This window comes from Fistularia commersonii, chromosome 7, assembly GCF_037954325.1.
Source record: "Fistularia commersonii isolate RoL2024-O1a breed Wild chromosome 7, RoL_Fcom_v1.0, whole genome shotgun sequence".
Taxonomy (NCBI): domain Eukaryota; kingdom Metazoa; phylum Chordata; class Actinopteri; order Syngnathiformes; family Fistulariidae; genus Fistularia; species Fistularia commersonii.
The window spans coordinates 4,531,460-4,549,850 of NC_141290.1; the positions used below are offsets into that span (position 1 = coordinate 4,531,460).

At 44.7% G+C, this 18,391-nt stretch overlaps 1 protein-coding gene across 3 annotated transcripts in view; it reads right to left on the reverse strand.

The window, feature by feature from the left end:
* The window catches only part of LOC147232416 (alpha-1,3-mannosyl-glycoprotein 4-beta-N-acetylglucosaminyltransferase C-like), an 84,108-nt gene extending 80,648 nt beyond the window's left edge, over positions 1 to 3,460 (reverse strand). For all 3 annotated transcript variants that reach the window (XR_015106355.1, XR_015106354.1, XM_086149246.1), the window contains exon 1: positions 3,326 to 3,460. The gene's annotated coding sequence lies outside the window, so the exon portion shown is untranslated. The remainder of the gene's footprint in view (positions 1 to 3,325) is intronic.
* Positions 3,461 to 18,391: the final 14,931 nt, after the last annotated feature.

Below are 18,391 nucleotides of genomic sequence, written 5' to 3' on the forward strand. Positions count from 1 at the left end.
CTTAAACAACATTATTGGCAAGTGGGGAAAAAAAAAAATAAACAAAAAGTACCTTTCCATCCCTCGCGCCATCCATTAGCGGGAAATAAAAATGGGCGGATGTATCCGGGGCGTTATTATGGGATGGAAACAGTCACGTATCTCAAGGTACTCAGAGTAATGTGCCTTAAGTGGTAAATGGCTGCGTTAAGTGAAAATGTGGAGAAAAGCGACCGGTGAGGAGAACTTGGACTGACAGGCGCCCTCCACCCCCGCCTCACCCTTCCGTGGAGCGGGTTTCAGATTCTATCCGGAGCGCATGTTCGCTCGCGGCAGGAAAACTGGAAGGAGGAAGTTCTCTGAAGATGTGTGTCATTAAATCTTCCCCCTCCCTGTAGCTCTGGAGGAGATACTGGCGCTTTGAAAAAGTACCTCCGATCCGATCTTTGCTGGTAAACACACCTTTCCGCTTACTTCCTTCCCACTTCCTGCTGCTTTCTAGATGACTTCCCGGGAAGCTCAAGTGATTTCTTGTTTCCCGCGCCAATTTAACCCAGATACGTTCCCGGTTGGCCGGGTTTGATTCTCCGACACATCCTGCAGGCGGTATGTGCAGTCGTTCATTCGTTCATTCATTTGCTTTCCAAATGAAGATGTCACGGCGGGTTTGGGCCAATCGAAGCTGTCATGGAGGGTAGGTAGACCCGGACGGGTCACCTGTCAATCACAGGACCACTTACGGAGACATCGAACCGTTCACAGCTCCAGACAATCTAGAATCTTCAAATAAAAACAGGTATTAAATTCTCCGTCCAGGAAAACGTGGAGATAAGCCGCATGAGGGAAGCTAACTTACCGCTAGATCAGAACCTGCAGCTTCCGTCCCACACTTTATCATTGGTTCATCCCGCGCATCTTTCAAACCGAGCGTTGCAATCCCAGCATTGCGGAGAGAGGCGGGGTTTAACCTGGATAGGCCAGCTGTCAATCACAGGGTCAGCTGTCAGAGGCATCCAATCGCTATCATTCATTCATTCATCCATTCATTAACGAACAAAGCAGTTGGATGCCGACCTGTGATTGACAGCTGACCCATCCAGCTTAAGCCCCGCCCCTCATGGGTGGGTGTTCGTTATTGGCTGCATCAGACATGGAGATCACGACCTGACTAAAAGGCTTGTGTGTGTGTGTGTGTGTGTGTGTGTCGTTTTCCTGTTAGTATGTGGCGGCGTGAAACTCTTCCATTCCGCCGAGTTAACATTTGTGCGACTTGTGAAAGTTCTCACAGATCTTTGCTTCAAACACCAGACCAAGGCCGTGACCTGAACTCATATATTCTATAGTTTCCCGTCTTTGTACATGTATCTGCTTATATATCCTCGGCAGTAAACAGAAAAAAAAAAGCCAGGTTTGAACTCTCCTCCACGAAAAGTATTTGTAACGGAAGCAAATGCAGCTTGGTGATTTATCTGGATTAGGGAGAAAACATTTTGGAAATATCCCCATTTGTGATTTATCTTGTGTGTGAGTGTGTGTCTGTGTGTGTGTGTGTGTGTGTGTGTGTGTGTGTGTGTGTGTGTGCTGGCAAAATGAAACCACGTCTTCCTCAGCTGTCTTTCACTCAGACAGTTAATTAAAGACCTTCCGGCCTTTAAGAGAAAAAGATTCAGACGTTTCGCCGCCTCCTTTTTATCGACGCCTGCGAGTCTTCAGTCCGTCCGCCGCGCAGAATCTCAGACAATTAGCGGCGGCTTCACGCCGCAACGAGGTAACAAGTCCGGCCTCGCGGCGGGTGAGTCTCGGCTGAGGGTGACCCTTGACCCCCCTGGATGGTGGTGGTGGGGGGGGGTGCTCATGTAACGAGCTTCTGCGTTGACCCCTTTCAGGCGAACGTCTGGGCGTCAGCGCTGCGCCGCAGCACGCCACCACAAGCTACACCCCGCCTCACGTATCCCCAATTTGATTCCTGCATCCCCACATTACCTCACACATCTTGGATCCCCTCACACACACACACACACACACACGCCACCCCATCAGCTCCACGCCACTTCACACTTCCCCACGCCGCATCTCACCTCCCAGCGCCGCCTCATATTTCCCCAAACAGCCTTTCACCGCCTCACACATTCCCACGCCGCCTGACGCATCCCTGCGCTGCATCTCACACACACACACACACACAACCCCACTTTACCCGCCGCGTCTCCCTCAGGTGTGTGCTTTTACTGTGAAAGGCCGTAATAGAGCGTTTTTTTGTTCGGTTTGTTTTTTTAAGCTGCTGCTTTTATTATGGGCGAGTGTTTTCCGCTCTCGTCATCACTTCGCCGTGGGATCTCGGAAACGATTTCCGGTGGAGATTTAACGCCGCTTTTTTACGGGCTCTCTCGGGGTTGGGGTGGGGGGGCACTTCCTGCCCAGGGACTTCACACCGGAGATTTGCCGTCACGGAAACCTCGGCGCTGAAACGCTCGCATCTTCGGGGAAAACAAGAATCAGATGTTTAAAAGCAACTCTGCGTTTTCTATAAGCCGAATATCCAAGGCGTTAAAACGCGAAAAAGTTTAACAATGTAACAGCTGGACTGTGTTTTAAAGCAAGTTGTTCACGCTTGCTCGATAAAATCTTCCCGTTTTGTCACTTCGGCCCTCCGTGTATCAATTCATGTGTTCATCACGACTAGAGTTGTTATTACACTTTAAGTAGCCATTTATAACGCAATGTCTACGCACATGGAGAGCCGTCTTTGGCTGATGTCAGAATTTTGCACCCGTTGAAAAAGCAGCCTGCTGCAACCCTTCACTATAAAATAAACTCTTGATTATAAAGCGCCGTAACATTGGAAATTGCAGAAATATACATATATATAGAGATGGAATAAATGCAATCATGAGAAGGAAATTTGTAGATGCGGGAAGGGGGGGTCAGCAATAACCAGAGCCCCACAAACACACACAAACACACAACCCCTTGCGGGGAAAACAATGGCAAACCAGGCAACAAACCAATAAATGCCGAGATGTTAAAAATGATAATCAATAATTGGGAGTTAAAATATCAGCATGAGATTATCTGATATTAGGCAAAATTCATTTTCCACAAAAAAAAAAAAAAAGATCCAGGAGGTGTCAAAACCTAACAAACTACCAGGCATCATGGAGAAACACTAATCAATTCCCGGCGAAAATCAATCAATCAATCCGTCAATCAATCAATCAATCGACACCGTTATCGAAGGGCCGCGCGGCGGGACCACGTGGTCTCACCTGCGTGGCTCCCGCTGCTCGGCGTCGCGTCAACGCCGTGGGAGGGGAGAGGAGGGGAGGGAGGTCGGGTTGGAACTCACCTCCGCGACCGGCGGTGCGTCTGGAGCTCCGCGCCGCCGAGGCGGATCGAAAGCCCGACGCGGTGACGGTGGCGGCGGAGGCGGAGGCGGAGGCGGCGGCGGCGGGGGGTGACGGTCCTCCCCGGTGGGTTGAGGGGGTGGGGGGGCGGGTGACGATCCTCCGGTACGTGCACGATCCCCACAACCGGGGAAAGCGACCCACTCCTCCTGCTGCTTCTCCTCCGCCCGGTTGGGTATGAAAGACGGGCGGGCGCCGGATGGGATTCTCCGCAGCGGCTAGTGCGCCTCCTCCGGGCGGCGGGCAGCGTCTCCTCCGCGGCGTCCCGACCGGTTCTCCGTCTCCGGTCGCGGCGGAGGACAAAGTTCTATGTGACCGGATCGCGGCCGCATCCCGGATGACCGGATGGATGGATGGATGGATGGATAGATGGATGGGTGGATGGATGAATGCTGCGCTCCGGTCTGCTCTCCTCCTCCTCCTCCTCCTCCTCCTCCTCTTCTTCCTCCTCCGCCACCTCCTCCTCCTCCTCCTTCCCCGGCTCTCCCGGCAGCAGGCGGACAGAGAGGGGCGGTGCAACATTGGTGCGCTCCGGCGGTGCGGTGCGGTGCGGTGCGGTGCGGTGCGTGGCGTGAACCGGCCACCCCCCCCTCCTCCCCCGCCGCCACCCCCGCCGGTTTAACGGATCCCGCTGCCGGCGAGACAAAGGAGAAGGACTCGGTCTGGAAGAGGACAAACAAATACAGAAACGAGATGTAGATACACAAATCAATTGATGAGTCAATTAGAAAAATCTGCAGGAAATAAATGAATTATGGTCAATGAATGAACAAGTAAATAAATAAAACACTATTAATTGAAAAAAAAAACCTAGAAATTGAGCTGAATAGATGAATCGACTCATAGATAAGTCAAAAATCTGAAACAGATAAACATTTTTTAATCTGAAAGAATAGATGAGAAACTAATTAACAAACACATTAATCACTATATTCCTTTTTCAGAACATCGGGAAGAAATAATCTCAATTAATTCGAAAACCTCGAAGACTGAGTTCATAAAAATTAGATAAACATTAATATATTTAAAATCTGCAAAAATAGTTCATAATTTGAATAAAAGACAGACAAATTAATCACTAAATTAATTTTTAAAAGCTGTAGGAAATAAGATAAATACATTTAGTTTTTCGAAAAACTGCAAAATATAATCATTGAATAAATTAATGAAGAAATTATGAACAGATAAATAAATACATAGTTTTAAATTTGCAAGAAATATATAATACATTAAATAATGAAGAGACAAGATCACAAAATCAATTCTAAAATGTCTGGAAGAAACAAGCCGTATATTAAATTTATTGATAGTAAAGAATTGATTGATTAAAATTAAAATGGTGTTTTGTAGTATATAATTTTATACTTTATAAATTAATGAAAGGTTTAAAAATCTGTGCAGAGTTGAAAAAAACATTTAATATTAATTTTAAAAAAGGAAAAGAAATGTTTTTTTTGCAAATTTGTTTGAACTTCAAACCAAAAAGCAAGATAAAAAAAAACTTTACCTAAAAATGACTAAAAAGACAGCAACAATCCTGCTTGCATTGAAGTCAACAATCAGAATGAAAAAAAAAAAATACCCGTTAGATAATCTGCAAAGATATTAAGAAATTGGGGAACTTCCAGTATGATCTAGAAGAACCCAATTTGAATAAACGGCATATGGGCGGATTAAAAAAAATCAAATCAATCAAGTTAATGACATCAAGACACCAAAAACATAAAGAAAATTCAAGCTAAAGGTACAGAGAACACGTCAGTTTTAGTCCAATGATGTTCATGACTGTTTTACGGTTGTTTACCACTTATAATACTACACACACCGAGCTGAGACAAGGTACGGTGATGTTAAAGGTTGTAAAGAACCCAAAAACCGAATGTCCTCATTTGGGGACGACCACGGTTCCGTAGCCCTGATCGATCCGGTTCTGCAACCTGGATAAACAATGCACAGTGCATCTGCAAAAAAACAATACCAGATTGTGTACATATATATGTGTTTGGTGTGTGTGTGTGTGTGTGTGTGTGTGTGTGTAAAGTCACCAGCTCCTCTGTAATCACATGAATGAGCCGGTGACACAGTGATGCATAATTAAGCGCGATCACATTAGTATTCTGCGCGGAGCCAAATTCCATATGATTAATATTTCAGCTGTTTGTAATTACACAGATCCTAGTGCCGTGAGAAATGCGCCGTAAAAAAAAAACACGCCCCGCAGCGGATTGCGCTCACCAATGGTGAACGGAGTCCTACGCTTGACGCGTTGGGAGCTGATTGGAGGAAATGGCGGGAAAGTGAAGTCACTGGAGAGGGAAGGTGGGAGCGTCGTGGAGGTGAAATGGAATTGAGAAAAACCGAAAAACAGTGGCGGTCTTATAACAGTTCGCCCTCTCATTCACAGGTCATATGAAGACTTGCAAACATTACACTCTCATTCAAACTTGACAGGGGGACCAAAGCCAAAGAAGAGTCTACCGCTGTTACAGCACTTCTAATAATTGCAGCTGCCTCTGAATATAATGTCCAGCGCAGTTGCGAGAACCGCCTCTATTTGGGGGGATTTTCAGTCAGGTTTAAATTGCCTCAAGTTCCATCAGAGATTCTCATGTGAAATCCTGCACTTCAATGGGTTCTCTATGGGTTATAAGAATGCTTGCAGAGGCTTTTCTCTTCATCCATCCATCCATCCGTCCATCCGTCCATCCGTCCGTCCGTCCGTCATTTGTGTTGTGAGGCCGAAGCACAAACCAAGCGCTAACCACTGCGCCACCAGGTATCACCAGCAGCTCCAGATAGCTGAAGATAAATGGCCAATCCACTTTGATCAGTGTAGATACACTCTTAGACGTACCTTCCTTGTAGCATGTGTAGCTGGAGGGAACATCTTTGTGTTTCTCATCACCTATGGCTTACAAGTTGTATTGCAATGTAATTTTGATTACCGTAATTTCCGGACTATTGAGCGCACCTCAATATAAGCCGCACCGGCTATCCGATCGCTATCTCGGGCTTCCTCCTGCGCACTAAAACCGTCAAAGTCGTCTGCTTCGGTGTCAGGGTTGAACGGACTCAGAATTTTCCGGTCATTTCATCGGTCCGATGTGACGAGGATGAATGTTTTAGCGGCGTGAAGCTCGTTCGCCCCCCGCCCCCCCAAAAAAGGCCATATATTAGCCGTATCATTGTTTACGTGAAAAAAGTCGCGGCTTATCGTCCGGAAATTACGGTAAATGTGACAATTGTCTGTTTCCCTATTTAATGGGTCACCTGGGTCATCATTGCAAAAGTTGCCCCCCCCTAATTTTATCAGGAGTTGACACTGCTTATAATGACACACAATCTTACAGAGGTATACAAGCATTCACATCTGGACAATTTAGGGCCTCAAATGAACCTCCTGCATGTTTTATGATTGGAGGAACACGGAGAACATGGAGAACACATGCCCTCCGGTTGGAATAGAACCAGGGACCTTCTTCTAACTGCTTTGCGCGGAGCTGATTTAAGCTAGGCTACTATTTGAAACAAACAAACAGAGCAGAAAATCTTAACCGGTATGTGAACCTCCATCTATCCATCCTCTGCCGCTTCCTGCACTCAGGGTTGCGGGGGATCCTGGAGCCTATTCCAGTTGTCGTCGGGCGAGAGGCGTCAAACGCAGGGCCGCGTACTAAGACAGACAACATTCACATTCTACATTTTTTTCCAATTAACGCGTTTTTCTGAGGCTTTCAGGGCGACAACCCACGCAGACACAGGGAGATCATGCAAACTCTAAAAAAAAAGTCGCCTTGTGGGAATCGAACCAGGGTCCTTCGTGCTGTGAGGCCGAAGCGCTAACCACTGTGGATTTTTTTGGTTTTCATGATAAAAAATAACATAAGTACAGCAATGACACACACACACACATCTATCAGCACAATGCTGCTTTACCATGAACATACCATAAACAATTCGTGAATGAAGTTCATGGTACGGTAATGGTTCAGTAAGACCAACACTTAAAAGTAATAATGCTAAGTATAGCTCAGCATTAGAATATTTGAATATTTTGATACATTCAGCTGAAGCTAGGGGATTCCAAGAAACCCAGCTGTTGTAAAAAGTTTACATATATACAAAAAACAGACACCCATATAAAGAGTATAATTAAAATACTTATACACGGACACATCCATATCAAAATTTTCCAGAATAAAATGAGTTCTTACTGCCTTCTGGTTCTGAAGTCCATTAATAGTGGTGCTGTAGTGATCACTTTCCTGTAGAAACACTGAAGTTCGTCCATTTTGTACAAAGGAAACAGTCTCTTTTTCTTGATGTGGTCAGAAAAATGTCCTGAAAATCCAAATTTCCTCTCACTAAAGGCTTGAACATTTAAGCAAGAATAGTTGTGAGTACAAGCAATGGTAAAATAAACGTAAAGTAGATTCTCCATGTATAACATAAAATCGTAGGAGTCATCAATGTCAAGTCGAAGGACGCAAAACATTGTCACCGGCGCGCACGACTTCCGGGGAACCGGAAGCGTCGCCGGAAGGTGAGGACATCAGACACGGAAACTCGGCACGTGACTTCCGGTGAACCGGGTGGGGCCGAAAGTCAATATATGTTTGTTTCGTTTTGTTTTGTTTTTGGTGTCCCCAGGCCAAACATATTTCTTGTGTATATAAAATTGTAAATTTAAAGAAAAGGGACGTAAAACACGGAAACCGGCGAGTTAACCCGTCAATGGACGCGCATCTGTTTTGGATTAAGCCCTAATTGGCGGCTACCGGAAGTGACTGAGCTACAACCGGAACAGGTATGTACTGAAGCGCAACTTATCCTGGTTTCATAAAGACTAGCTTGAGAAGAATATATTGTCAATAACTGACGCAATGGATGGTAAAGGAAAACAATTCTGTAGATTTAATCCTCCCATATCGGGAATGTCCGAATGCACTTTTTTTTAATTTATTTTTTTACTGAACATAAATAGTACACACAAATATACATATGTGCAAATAAACATGGCAAGGTAGAACTGAATGTCAATGAAACAACCAGGGATGAGGAAGCAAAGGACATAAGGACATTCGTTCTGTATGTACTCAGAAGTTAATAGTGTTAACGGTTTGTGAGAAATGTATAATGCCAGACAAAAAAAATAAATAAAAATTAAAAGGAAATAATTAAATAAATGGATAGACAAATAAAATTAAAATGGAAGGGGAAGAAAAAAAATAAATAAAAAAAATAATAAAAAAATTCCAAGGGTAATATAACATGTCATTAAGTTGGCGGTTCACAGGGAATCTCAGACATCTAACTGTATATTTTTTGGTTTTTGGATTTTTCCATAAGTTTTAAGGATTGTCCGAATGCACTTTTGTTTTTGTTACCTAAAACATAATGACACAGCAAACTATCCAACCATGCTGTCAATCCAAGGAACTTTAATTCTGAACAAGAAATGCAGTAACTTCTTAATTTGAAAATGTTTTACAGAAAAGTTGTTCTAGATGTCTAATAAAAATATTTTGAATGCATTTGATTAAGAATCAAGCGGTAAATGAAGAAGTATGTATCTTAGTCCACCTATACCTCTGAAGGCAAAAGAAACACACTTTAAAATAATGAATAACATCTACCCATGCAAGGAATTACTGAGGTGACTCTTGAAAATTGAAGATAACTGTACATTTTGTGAAGAGGATATTGAAACCACTGACCGTATATTCTTCTCATCTGTGAGAGTAAATTATTTCTGGGCTGAAGCTCAAAAATGGATGAAAGAAAAGTTTCCAACATCCCCAGTTTCTCTCACAAAAGGGGACATTCATTAGGATTACTTTCAGGAAACAAAAGTCTTTGTTATTTTATGTTTTGTCTGTTCTTTATACACAGAGGAGAATGCAATATCCCACCAATATCACCTTTAAAAGTGATTTTGAATTTTATACAGACACAATTTATGATAGAAATCTAAGAGGCAAAAAATACACAGGATTTTTATTGACATTATTATTAGTTGTCATTGAAGTATACTTTATTTTGCCATTTTTGTTTGTTCATGAATGAATACTTTATTGATCTCCAGAGGGAAAATTGTGGGTTACAGTCGCAGTTGAGCGACTGCAACAGGCTGTCCTCTTCCAGCACTTCATGCTTTCTAAGTTCAATAAAGTTAGAAAAAAAAAACAATAACAACAACAGTACAGTGGAGTAATTCAGTATCTGGTTTAGGGAGGACTTTCGGTCTGCACAAGTACAAAGAAGAGCCACAAGGGCACCACTGTCATCATCATTTGATCTTCCAATGGTAGGGCTGTGTGTGTGTGTGTGTGTGTGTGTGTGTGTGTGTGTGTGTGTGTGTGTGTGTGTGTGAGCGCGCACGCGTGTGTGAGTGATTACTGCAGTTGTATAGTTTGAGCTCAGTGCTAAATATTTTATTTTGAAAACTTGCTTGGAAGTATGGCGGCAGCTTCAGAGAGTGAGATTGTGTGTGTGTGTGTGTGTGTGTGTTTGTCCTCCTGGACCTGCTGGCACCGCTGCCTGACCCTCTGCCTCCGGTTCTTTAGTTTTGGTTTTCTTTTTGGCAACTTTGTCTCCTCCAAACACGCGGAACGTCTCCAGGACGGACTCCAGGTGGATGCTCTTCAAACGCGGGCTTTGAATTCCCCTGCAGAAGCAGGACGTTTCTCGTCTCCGGCCTCTTTGGCGGGAGATCACACGTCTTAGCGGCGACCGATTCCAACTATGTTTAAGTTTTCATTTTAACAAACAAAGAAAACTACATAAATGATTAAACCGCACATATTGAGTGTATTTGAGCTCAAACTGTATCTGAGGACTAGCAATACAACTGTCACCATAGCAACCATTGTTGAAAAGACTCCGGGCCTCATTCGTCAACCGTGCGTAGGCACAGAAGTGTGCGTAAAGAGTGTGTACGAATATTTTCATGCAAAGTATGGGATCCATCAACTTGTGCTCGAGCGCAGGAACACGCTTGCATTTATGCACAACTATTACCATCCGTACGCGCAAAACCGAGATCTAGAACAATGAAACTACAAATAGATGCGCCGACAGAATCACAGTGTTTGGCAATCTCAAATCTCACAATAGGCCGGCTGAGAAACTGATGGCTGTGGCTGTGCGGCGCAGGGGGCAACATTTCAGTATGAGCCTGAAAAAGTCTGACACATCATCTTGACTTGCTGCGTTCTTAACAACTTGGCCATCGGAAGCAGCGTCCTGCCGCAGGGACCCCCCAGGGCAGACCAGACGATGCCCGAACGCAAAAAAACAAGATAGGATCGGATTTTTAGGTAAGTCTGTCTGGCAGCTCGAAAGTGTGTGTGAGAAAATAATCTCAGCGTTTTAAAGTTTATTTATTTAACGTTTGTGATGCGCATGCAGCTTATTCATTTGCAGTAGAGTGTTTGTGATGTTTGTCACTAGATCCTTAATTTCATTTATGGATTTTTTTTGTGTGTTGTCGGGTCTGAAGCACCCTTTCCCTTCCAAGAATGCACCAAATGGGGCTTAGATGGCCTTGACTCCTCCGCAACCTCTGGCTCCAGAGCGCAGGGTTGAATGGCTTGAGTGTCTTACGGAACATCACGTATTATCACGTTTATTTCAATTTTCACAAAAGTGTCAGGGGTACTATGTGATAGAAGACTATCGGCCAGAATGAAAGGAAAGGTGTACAAGACAGTGGTGAGACCAGCGATGATGTTTGGACTAGAAACTGTTACAATGACCAAAAGACAGCAGGCAGAGCTGGAGGTTGCAGAGATAAAGATGTTGAGGTTCTCTTTGGGAGTGACCAGGATGGATAGGATCAGGAATGAGTCTATCAGAGGAACGGCACATGTTAGATGTTTTGGAGAGAAGGTCAGAGAAGCCAGACTGAGATGGTTCGGTCATGTACAGAGGAGGGATAGAGAATATATTGGTAGACGGATGCTGGAATTGGAGCTGCCAGGCAAGAGGTCTCGAGGAAGACCAAAGAGAAGATTTATGGACGTAGTGAGAGAGGATATGAAGGTAGTTGGGGTGAGAGAGGAAGATACAGAGAATAGGGTTAGATGGAGAGGGTTGACTCGCTGTGGCGACCCCTGAAGGGAAAAGCCGAAAGAAGAAGACGAAGAAGATTTCAATTTTCACAAATTAAACTGTCTAAATGTTTCTCTAACACCTCAAGCTTTTTATTTTACCTGCAGTGTGACTGGTTAATGGTACAGCTTGTTCTGTTGGGAGAGGGTCCGTCTCCATGAGGATTAATCCCACGTAGTGCTGTTTCCCCAATGATAATGGAAATATGGGTCTCTGCTGGTGAAAGCTGGGCTGTTGCTTGTCCTCCTCCAGTAAAAGATGATTTGCGTCTGTGGGCAGGGACACGTTTTTTCGCATCGACTTTTTTCATTTCTAAGACTCATCTTTCCTCTGATCAAACAGAATTAATTGAGGCTGTTACCTCCTCCCATGGTGAATCTTTTTGGTCACACCTTCGTTAAGTGCTCCAAACAGTATTTTTGGCTTTGTTTCAACTTCTCCTGCAAGTACCTCGCTCTCCGTGTCTGTGAAATCCCATGATTTCAGAGAGAAATAATCCATTCACGCATTGGTAAAGGGATTGCAGCTACCATATATGGTCATGCAAATGAGCTTAAACATGCACGCACATATGACAGGTGGGATTCATCAACACAGACTTACAAGCGTCCGCACATTCGATACAGAATTTCAGTCACATGCAAGAATTTGAAACCTTTTCTATGCACATTTGATGAATGAGGCCCTTGGAGTTCACGCTGACCCAGGATGAGGGCTCACAGGCGACGTGATTGCTGTAGTCCAGTTTGACTCGGTCAAACCGGTTCGACCTCCTTCGCCAGTCGCCATCGTTTTCATATTCTGAGGTCTCGTTGTCACTTGACTCTACTTCCTGTGTCCCGCCTCTTCTTCATCAAAATGTGTCTGGTTGATGATCAGTCCACGCCACCCGATTGATTCGATCTATCAGGTTTCTGTGCTGACTAGCCCCGCCCACTATCCCCACCTAAAATCCTTTTAAAGAAGTTGTTCTTCAAGTAATTGATTTTATTTAGTTGTAAACAATTCCTTACATTTTCTGCCCCATATTTTTTTTTTAATAAATTGTTATAGTGTAGTAAATTGTCTTGATGAGTTTAAGAAACATAGTTGATCATATTGTGATTCTTTGGCTATATAGCAAATCTGTTTCGAGTGTGTGTGTGTTTGTCTGTGTGTGTGTGTGTGCGTGCAGGTGTATAACTTGATAACTGGGTGTTAATACCGGCATCTCGTCCTGACCAGAATCTCCTTCCCTGGAGGTCTGGAAAGTCCTGCTGTCGCGGCGCCACTTCTCGTTGTGGAATTATCTCAGGTCAGAGCGGAGCTGAGGGGCCGTGTGTGTGTGTGTGTGTGAGTGTGTGTGTGTGTGTTTGGGGTTACAGAAGTCAGAGTGACAATTAGTGGAATGACACATCTCGACACGTCAGATCCTCCAACAGCCGCCGTTGAATCATCGGAGCCTTGTCCAGAAATAGCTGCCCGGGCCCCGGCAACAGAACAGTCAAACTCCCCCTGTCAACTCAGCTCTCGTATCCCAACTTGGGAAAGTGTCCGGGGGGGTCATGTGTCCGTAGCCCCCTGCGCCCCCACCCCTCGTCCTCCTCCCCGCTGCTGTTCACAACTCTGTTTTTACACCTAAAAACATGAAAAACAAAGGACAGTTTACAGCCCAGAGTCCAAAAACGCGCAGGAGGCTCATCGAAAACGCCTTTTTGTCCAGATGTGTGAATGAGAGGATGAATGGTTGTCTGTCTCCCAATGACTTGTGAATGAGCAGGTGAATAGTTTTAAGCATATGATGAGTGGATGAATGATTATCTATCCTAATATTTGGCCCTGTGATTGAATGGCAACTGGTCCGATATTGCTTCAGCAACTGGGAGAAGCTCCAGCACCCCCGTGACCTTGCATACAAGATAAAGGGTATAGATAAAGAATGAATGAATATTTAAAAAGAAGTCTGCAAACTAAATATTTGAGAGAAAATATTTATAAAAAAAAAAAAACTAAGCTAGACGATCACATTATTTAAATAAGTTATTCATATTTTTGAAGGGGCTGGAGCTGCTCCTGTTTACTCATTATCCATTTAACATTTTAAAACCCCAGCTTTTATTTCCTTCCCACCCTGTCACCTGAATCAACCGTCCAAATGAATGGATTATTTACCCCCCCCCCCCTTTTGGCACACCGTTATCTCACACCCGCCACCGCCATTGTCCTCGCCATTGATAATGGCGCTCGCCGTTTCCGCTGCAATTGTTGGGATTAGTGTTATTCCCTCCTCTCTGCTACGTTCCACACTCAACATATAGGTGGCTGCAGTGAAAGGAGTGACAACAGGTTGGTGTGTGTGTGTGTGTGTTTGTGTGGGCGCGCATGCGTGCTATGACGAGGTATCAAAGAGGGAATGTAGACTTAAAAACCCCAGAAATTCTTTGAATCAGCTAATATTTGACTGGTGTCTATATGTTGTTATTCATTTTCTTTCATTCAATGCTGGTACGGCTAATCCTGCTCACAGGGTCACGGATGCTGGAGCCGATCCCAGCTCATTGTGGTGCTAGCCGATGTGGGTATTAGCAAACGGGGGTGTGAGATCGCCGTTTTTAGCTGCGGTTTGTGTTTGAGTAGGAGTGGGTGTTGATGTTGACCCAAGTTTTTGGCCAGTGTTTGCTAGCTAGCGTGTGTGCGTTAGCCGGTATTGGTGTGAGCAAGCCTTGGTGTTGGTATTGTTTTGTGTAATTAGCAGCTGGCGATAGTTAGCCAGCATTTGTTAGCTAATGTTTGTGTAAACCAATGTTTGTATTGCCTGGTGTAACTGCTCGCTGGCAGCAGTGTTTGGTGTTTTTTGTGGGCAAGTGTTTGTGGCAGTCAGTGTTCGCATAAGCCGGCCTTGGTGTTAGCTGATGTCAGTGTCACCGAATTTATATCTTAACTGGTGTTCATGTTACTGAGCGTAATTCATATCCAGTGTTGGTGTTAGCAGGTCATTGTGTTAACAAGTGTAATCATGAGCTTGTGTTGGTGTTACTGTTAGGTGATGCTTGTGTTACCAAGTATAATTATAGCATGTGTGGCATAATTAGTTGCTGGTGTTGGTCTTTGTGTAACTAAATGCAATTATTAGCTAGCGTTACTGGTCTTTGTGTTACTGAGTGTAATTATTAGCTAGTGTCGGTGTTAGCTGGTCTTTGTGTTGCGACATGTAGTATTAGCTGATATTGGTGTCACCTGCTGTTGTTACCAAGTGTAATTATTAGCCGATATTTGTGTTAGAGTTTCTTTGTTTCTTTTCTATTAGCTACGCTAGATCGTCAGAAACACAATGCAGCCTCAGGGCGGCACTGGCCTGTGCCTCTCCAAGCCTGCCTTGGGGGGGCACGGAGCAGTGTCTCCCTGTGCCAGTCCCAAGCCCGGATAAATGCAGAGGGTTGCGTCAGGAAGGGCATCCGGCGTAAAACTTTTGCCAAAACCAAATATGCGAGTCAACCAAAACTATACCATACCGGATCGGTTGCGGACCGGGTTAACAACGACCGCCATTGGTACTGATGACCTACAGGGTACTAATGGAAATTGGGCTACTGTGGGTCGAAGAACAAGAACAAGAAGAAGAGGAGGAGGGCATGTTCAGAAGCAGAAAGAGAGGAGGAAAGGAAAGAGTCTGGGACTGAGAGTAGGGACTTTGAATATTGGGACTATGACAGGAAAAGGTAGAGAGTTGGTGGACATGATGCAGAGAAGGAAGGTGGATATACTGTGTGTCCAGGAGACCAGGTGGAAAGGTAGTAAGGCTAGAGGCTTAGGAGCAGGCTTTAAGTTGTACTATTATGGTACTGACAAGAAGAGAAATGGAGTAGGAGTTATCTTGAAGGAGGAGTTTGTTAGGAACGTCCTAGAGGTGAAAAGAATGTCTGATAAACTTATGAGTCTGAAACTGGAAATTGAAGGTGTGATGCTCAATGTTGTTAGTGGCTATGCCCCGCAGGTGGGATGTGAATCTGAAGAGAAGGAGAAGTTCCGGAATGAGTTGGATGAAGTGATGCAGAATATTCCCAGAAATGAGAGAGTGGTCATTGGTGCAGACTTCGATGGACATGTTGGTGAAGGCAATAGAGGGGATGAAGAAGTGATGGGCAGATTTGGTATCCAGGATAGGAATGCCGAGGGACAGATGGTGGTAGATTTTGCAAAAAGGATGGAAATGGCTGTAGTGAACACCTTTTTCCAGAAAAAACAGGAACATAGGGTAACTTATAAGAGCGGAGGTAGGAGCACGCAGGTAGACTACATCTTGTATAGACGAGGTAACCTGAAAGAGATCAGTGACTGCAAAGTAGTTGTAGGTGAGAGTGTAGCCAGACAGCATAGGATGGTGGTTTGTAGGATGACTCTGGTGACAAGGAAGATGAAGAGGACAAAGGCAGAGCAGAGGACAAAATGGTGGAAGCTGAAAAGGGAGGAGTGTTGCATGGTTTTCAGGGAGGAGTTGAGAAAGGGTCTGGGTGGTCAGGGAGAGCTTCCAGATGATTGGACAACTACAGCTAGTGTTATCAGGGAGACAGGTAGAAGAGTACTTGGTGTGTCATCTGGGAGGAAAGTAGATAAGGAGACTTGGTGGTGGAATGAGGAAGTGCAGGAGTGTATACAGAGAAAGCGATTAGCGAAGAAGAAGTGGGATACTGAGAGGACTGAAGAGAACAGACAGGAGTTCAGGGAGATGCGGCGAAAGGTAAAGATAGAGGTAGCAAAGGCAAAACAAAGGGCTTATGATGACTTGTATGCTCGGTTGGATAGTAAGGAGGGTGAGAATGATCTATACAGGTTGGCGAAACAGAGAGATAAAGATGGAAAGGATGTACAACAGGTCCGGGTGATTAAGGATAGAGAGGGAAATGTATTGACAGATGCTGGAAGAGTGATGGGAAGATGGAAAGAGTACTTTGAAGAACTGATGAATGTGGAAAATGAAAGAGAGGCAAGGGTAGAAGAGGTGATTATCGTAGACCACAAAGTAGCAAAAATTAGTAAAAGTGAAGTGAGGAAGGCATTGAAGAGGATAAAGAGTGGAAAAGCAGTTGGTCCTGATGATATACCTGTGGAGGTGTGGAAGTGTCAAGGAGAGGCAGCGGTAGATTTTCTGACTAGATTATTCAACAGGATCTTAGAGAGTGAGAAGATGCCTGAAGAATGGAGACAAAGTGTGATGGTGCCTATTTTTAAGAATAAAGGGGATGTGCAGAATTGTGGCAACTACAGAGGGATAAAGTTGATGAGCCATACAATGAAGTTATGGGAAAGAGTAGTGGAAACTAGACTGAGTGCAGAAGTCGGTATTTGTGAACAGCAGTATGGCTTCATGCCTAGGAAGAGTACTACAGATGCAGTATTTGCATTGAGAATGCTAATAGAAAAGTACAGAGAAGGCCAGAGGGAGTTGCATTGCGTTTTTGTAGACCTAGAAAAAGCATATGACAGGGTGCCAAGAGAGGAGCTCTGGTATTGTATGAGGAAGTCTGGAGTGGTAGAGAAGTATGTTAGACTGGTGCAGGACATGTATGCTTGCTGTGAGACACTGGTACGGTGTGCTGTAGGGGTAACAGAGAAGTTCAAGGTGGAGGTGGGACTCCATCAGGGATCAGCTCTGAGCCCCTTCTTGTTCGCAATGGTGATGGACAGGCTGACAGATGTGGTTAGACAGGAATCCCCATGGACCATGATGTTTGCGGATGACATTGTGATCTGTAGTGAGAGCAGAAAACAGGTAGAGGAAAATCTAGAGAGGTGGAGGTATGCTCTGGAAAGGAGAGGAATGAAAGTTAGTCGCAGCAAGACAGAATATATGTGTGTGAATGAGAGGAACTCGGGTGGAACGGTGAGGCTACAGGGAGTGGAGATCAAGAAGCTGGAGGATTTCAGGTACTTGGGGTCAACAGTCCAGAGTAACGGAGAGTGCGGAAAAGAGGTGAAGAGACGGGTCCAAGCAGGTTGGAATGGGTGGAGAAAAGTGTCAGGCGTACCAAGAGATAGAAGACTTTCAGCCAGAATAAAAGGAAAGGTGTACAAGACAGTGGTGAGACCAGCGATGATGTTTGGACTAGAAACTGTTACAATGACCAAAAGACAGCAGGCAGAACTAGAGGTTGCAGAGATGAAGATGTTGAGGTTCTCTTTGGGAGTGACCAGGATGGATAGGATCAGGAATGAGTCTATCAGAGGGACGGCACATGTTCGATGTTTTGGAGAGAAGGTCAGAGAAGCCAGACTGAGATGGTTCGGTCATGTACAGAGAAGAGATAGTGAATATATTGGTAGACGGATGCTGGAATTGGAGCTGCCAGGCAGGAGGTCTCGAGGAAGACCAAAGAGACGATTTATGGACGTAGTGAGAGAGGATATGAAGGTAGTTGGTGTGAGAGAGGAAGATACAGAGAATAGGGTTAGATGGAGAAAGTTGACTCGCTGTGGCGACCCCAGACGGGAAAAGCCGAAAGAAGAAGAAGAAGAAGAAGATCGTCAGAAACACAAGAATTCACACAGAACTTTCTCAGCTCTTGACAAAGCCTACGTCCCGCGAGGAATGGGAGGAGGGAGGTTCATGTGTGTGTATGTCATTCTCATGAAATAACCCTTTCATCGCCCTCATCTTCATTAAACCGCGACCTCGTCCCCATTCTAGCGCCCTGCGAAGCTTTAAGGGGTCCTTCATTTTCAGGTTGGCAAGCGCATCGGACGATAAATATTTTTCTCACTGACTCACTGCCGGACCTACCGCCATCTGAATTGGCTCTTGACCTTTTCATGGAAGTTTCCAGAATTGAAATGAGCCAGGGGTTTTGATTTGATTCGGATTAATATGAAATTCCATTCTGGAATCGGTCGCGACTATTTCTTTACAGATGGCGTGTTCC